We start from the raw sequence: 5,584 nt of genomic DNA, 5'->3' as shown, positions 1-5,584 counted from the left end.
CTCGAGGTGGAGGTCGGGGAGGTCGAGGTTGCCCTAGAGGGGGAGGCCAGGCCAGGTACTATGCCCATCCAGCCCGTTCAGAGGCCATTGCTTCAGATTCATTTATCACAGGTATCGTCCCTGTCTATCATAGGGATGCATCAGTATTATTTGACCAGGCTCTACGTATTCATATGGGTCTTCTTATTTTGCTCCACATTTGGGGATATCTCGGGATTCTTTGAGTTCCCCTATTTTTGTATCTACTCTTGTGGGAGATTCTCTCGTTGTGGACCGCGTATATCGGTCGTGTTTGATTGCTCTTAGTGGTTTTGAGACCAGAGCTGATTTGTTATTACTCAGTATGGTAGATTTTGATGTTATCTTGGGTATGGACTGGTTGTCGCCTCATTATGCTATTCTTGATTTTCACGCTAAGACCGTGACGCTGGCTATGCCAGGCTTGCCGAGATTAGAGTGGAGAGGTACCTTAGAATATGCTCCCCGCAGGGTCATTTCATTTCTTAAGGCTCAGCGAATGGTTGAGAAGGGGTGTGATGCGTATTTGGACTATGTGAGAGATGTCAGTATTGATACCCCTACAGTTGAGTCAGTTCCAGTAGTAAGGGACTTTCCAGATGTGCTTCCAGCTGACCTTCCGGGCATGCCGCCCAACAGAGATATTGATTTTGGCATTGATTTGTTGCCGGGCACTCAGCCCATTTCTATTCCTCCCTACCGTATGGCCCCTCCTGAGTTGAAGGAGTTAAAGGAGAAATTGCAGGAGTTGCTTGATAAGGGATTCATCAGGCCCAGTGTATCACCTTGGGGTGCTCCGGTCTTATTTGTGAAGAAGAAGGATGGTTCTATGCGTATGTGTATTGATTATCGGCAGTTGAACAAGGTTACAGTGAAGAACAGGTATCCTTTGCCTCGCATCGATGATTTATTTGATCAGTTACAGGGTGCCAGGGTGTTTTCCAAGATTGACTTGCGTTCTGGCTATCATCAGTTGAAGATTCGGGAGCCGGACATCCTGAAGACTGCTTGCAGGACTAGATATGGTCACTATGAGTTTCTTGTCATGTCATTTGGGCTGACCAATGCCCAACAGCCTTTATGCATTTGATGCACAGTGTATTCCGGCCTTATCTTGATTCCTTCGTCATTGTGTTTATTGACGACATCCTGGTATATTCCCGATCTCGGGAAGATCATGAGCAGCACCTGAGGACCGTGCTTCAGACTTTGAGGGAGAAGAAATTGTATGCAAAATTTTCTAAGTGCGAATTCTGGCTTGATTCAGTGGCATTCTTGGGCCACATAGTGTCTTGTGATGGGATCAAGGTAGATCCGAAGAAGGTACAGGCAGTGCAGAGTTGGCCCAGACCATCATTAGCTACGGAGATCCGCAGTTTCCTTGGTTTGGCGGGGTATTACCGTCGCTTTGTGGGGGGGACTTTCATCCATTGCAGCACCTATGACCAGGCTGACCCAAAAGAGTGCTCCGTTTAGGTAGACCGAGGAGTGTGAGGAGATCTTTCAGAAGCTCAAGACAGCCTTGACTACAGCCCCAGTATTAGTATTGCCTACAAGTTCGGGGTCTTACACTATCTATTGTGATTCCTCAAGGATTGGCCTTGGAGCGGTATTGATGCAGGATGGTAGGGTGATTGCCTACGCGTCTAGACAGTTAAAGGTGCATGAGAAGAATTATCCGGTCCATGATCTCGAGTTAGCAGCTATTGTTCATGCCCTGAAGATCTGGTGTCATTATTTGTACGGTGTTCCTTGTGAGATCTACACTGATCATCGGAGTTTGCAGTACTTGTCCAGGCAGAAGGACCTTAATTTGCGTCAGCGGAGGTGGTTGGAGCTACTTAAAGACTATGATATCCCTATATTATATCACCCGGGGAAGGCCAATGTAGTGGCCGACGCCTTGAGTCACCGGGCAGAGAGTTTGGGGAGTTTGGCATATCTTCCGGCAGCTGAGAGGCCCTTATCCTTGGATGTTCAGGCCTTAGCCAGTCAGTGCATGAGGTTGGATATTTTAGAGCCTAGCCGGGTATTAGCTTGTGTGGTTGCTCGGTCTTCTCTTTATGAACGTATCAGGGAGCGCCAGTATGATGATCCTCATCTTCTAGTTCTTCAGGACAGGGTTCAGCGAGGTGATGCCAGAGATGTGACTATTGGTGATGACGGTGTGATGAGGATGCAGGGCCGGATCTGTGTGCCCAATGTACATGGGCTTCGGGAGTTGATTCTCGAGGAGGCCCACAGCTCGCGGTACTCCATTCATCCCGGTGCCACGAAGATGTACCAGGATTTGAGACAGCACTACTGGTGGAGGAGGATGAAGAAGGATATAGTTGGGTTTGTGGCCAAGTGTCTCAACTGTGAGCAGGTCAAATATGAGCACCAGAGGCCGGGTGGATTACTTCAAAGGTTAGAGATCCCAGAGTGGAAGTGGGAGCGGATCACCATGGACTTTGTAGTTGGACTTCCACGGACTTTGAGAAGGTTCGATGCTATTTGGGTGATCATGGATCGGCTGACCAAGTCAGCTCATTTTATTCCAGTGTTGACCACTTATTCTTCTGAGAGGTTGGCTGAGATTTATATCAGAGAGATTGTCCGCCTTCATGGTATACAAGTATCCATCATTTCAAACAGAGGTACACAGTTCACATCACGGTTTTGGAGGGCCGTACAGTAGGAGTTGGGTACTAGGGTGGAGTTGAGTACAACCTTTCACCCTCAGACGGACGGGCAGTCTGAGCGCACGATTCAGATTCTTGAGGATATGCTCCGTGCCTGTGTGATGGAGTTCGGAAGGTCATGGGACCAATACTTGCCACTTGCAGAGTTCGCTTACAACAACAGTTACCAGTCCAGCATTCAGATGGCACCGTATGGGGCTTGTATGGTAGGCGGTGCCGGTCCCTAGTGGGATGGTTTGAGCCGGGCGAGGCCCGATTGTTGGGTATAGATTTGGTCCAGGATGCCCTGGATAAGGTGAAGGTGATTCAGGAGAGACTTCGCACAGCCCAGTCCAGGCAGAAGAGTTATGCGGACCGGAAAGTTCGTGACTTGGCATTTATGGTTGGTGAGCGGGTCTTGCTTCGGGTATCGCCTATGAAGGGCATTATGAGGTTTGGGAAGAAGGGCAAGCTGAGCCCGAGGTTCACTGGTCCTTTTGAGATATTGCAGCGAGTTGGGGAGGTTTCTTATGAGCTTGCCTTGCCTCCCAGCCTAGCAGGAGTTCACCCGGTATTCCACGTGTCTATCCTCCGGAAGTATCACGGTGATCCGACTCATGTATTGGATTTCAGCTCAGTCCAGTTGGACAAAGATCTATCTTATGTTGAGGAGCCAGTAGCCATTTTGGACAGGCAGGTCAGAAAGCTCAGGTTAAAGAATATTGCTTCAGTAAAGGTCCAGTGGAGGGGTCAGCCGGTCGAGGAGGCGACTTGGGAGACCGAGCAGGATATGCGTAGCCAGTATCCTCATCTTTTCACAGTTTTAGGTATGTCTTTATACTCGTTCGAGGACGAACGATTGTTTTAAGAGGGGGATGATGTAACGACCCGACCGGTCGTTTTGAGAATTAGAGCCCCGATCCCCTAATATATGCTTTCCCCATATTTGTTTCTGCTTTTGGGACTTCCCGGAGTGATTAGTTATGGAATTCAGAGAGTTTTGGGACACTTAGTCCCTAGTTGTGAGTTAAGCCTCGGAGTTTGGACCGTAGTCGGAACTATGTGAAGTTGGAATCATCAAAAATCTATTCCGGAGTCGTTTACACTTAAGTCGACATTCGGTCACTATTTAAACTTAAACTTTAAACGTTGGAACTAAGTGTTCCAATTCATTCCCAAAACCTCACCGGACCCAAACTAATCACCTTGGCAAGTCACATAACAACTGTAAAGCATAAATTGAGTAGTAAATAGGGGAATGGGGCTACAACTCTCAAAATGATCGGTCGGGTCATTACATCCTCCCCCTCTTAAACAAACATTCGTCCTCGAACGGGTTTAGAATTATACCTGGAGTGGTGAAAAGATGAGGTAACAACTGCGCATATCATGCTCGGTCTCCCAAGTCGCCTCCTCGACCGGATGACCCCTCCAATGTACTTTCACTGAAGCAATGCTCTTTGATCTTAGCTTTCTAACTTGTCTGTCTAAAATGGACACTGGTTCCTCGACCTAAGATAGATCCTTGTCCAACTGGACTGAGCTGAAGTCTAACACATGAGATGGATCGCCGTGATACATCCGGAGCATGGAAACATGAAACACTTGATGAACTGCAGAGAGACTAGGTGGTAGTGCAAGTATGTAAGCCACCTCTCCAACTCTCTCAAGAATCTCAAAAGGTCTGATATACCTCAGGCTCAACTTGCCCTTCTTTTCGAATCTCATAACACCCTTCATAGGAGAAACCCGAAGCAAGACCCGCTCACCAACCATGAATGCAACATCACGAACCTTCTGATCCGCATAACTCTTTTGTCTAGATTGAGTTGTACAAAGCCGATCCTGAATCAATTTAACCTTTTCCAAAGCATCTTGAACCAAGTCCGTACCCAATAGTCTAGTTTCGCCCGGCTCAAACAATCCCACTGGAGACCGGCACCTCCTACCATACAAGGCATCATACGGAGCCATCTGATTGCTCGATTGGTAGCTGTTATTATAAGCAAACTCCGCAAGTGGTAAGAACTGATCCCAAGCACCCCCAAAATCTATCGCACACGCACAAAGCATATCCTCCAATATATGAATAGTGCGCTCGGACTGTCCGTTCGTTTGAAGGTGAAATGTTGTACTCAACTCAACACGTGTACCCAACTCCCACCGTCCGGTTCTCTAGAACCGTGATGTAAACTACGTACCCCGGTCAGAGATGATAGATATTGGTACGCCATGAAGCCTAAAAATCTCGCAAATATAAACCTGAGCCAGCTGCTCTGTCACGACCCAATTTCACCTATAGGTCGTAATGGCGCCCAACACTAAAACTAGGCAAGCCAACAAATAAATTAAACATATATCAATTATTTTCAGAATAATTTTCTAAGTAATTTTATTATTTTTCTAGCAATATTAAAGAAAAAATAAATTGATTACTTAAATCCAAGGAAATAATACAATTCCAAATTCTACTAATGTGTGTGCCAAGACATGGTGTCACAAGTGTATGAGCATCTAGTAGATTATACAAAACCCCAAATACTGTCTGAAATAAAAATAGACAGAATAAAAATGCAAGAAGAGGCACCGGTAGCTGCAGAACGGCTCAGAAAGGCTGCTCACCACTACGCCTCTAGATAACGTGGATGTACGTTGATAGGTCCTCCACTAGTGCCTGTCTCAGATCCTGCACAAAAAGTGCGGCAAGTGTAGTATGAATACGTAAACAACGTGTACCCAGTAAGTATCAAGCCTAATCTCGAAGTAGTAGAGACGAGATGGTCGACTTTGACACTCACTAAGGGTCAACAATATTAAATAGAATAAAATAGAATTTATTTAACTCAGCATGATTCATGAAGTCAACAATAATTTTATTTAATCAGCAGAAATAATTAAATTCC

This window comes from Nicotiana tomentosiformis, chromosome 1 (assembly GCF_000390325.3).
Source record: "Nicotiana tomentosiformis chromosome 1, ASM39032v3, whole genome shotgun sequence".
Classification (NCBI taxonomy): Eukaryota; Viridiplantae; Streptophyta; class Magnoliopsida; order Solanales; family Solanaceae; genus Nicotiana; species Nicotiana tomentosiformis.
This window is presented reverse-complemented; position numbering follows the sequence as displayed.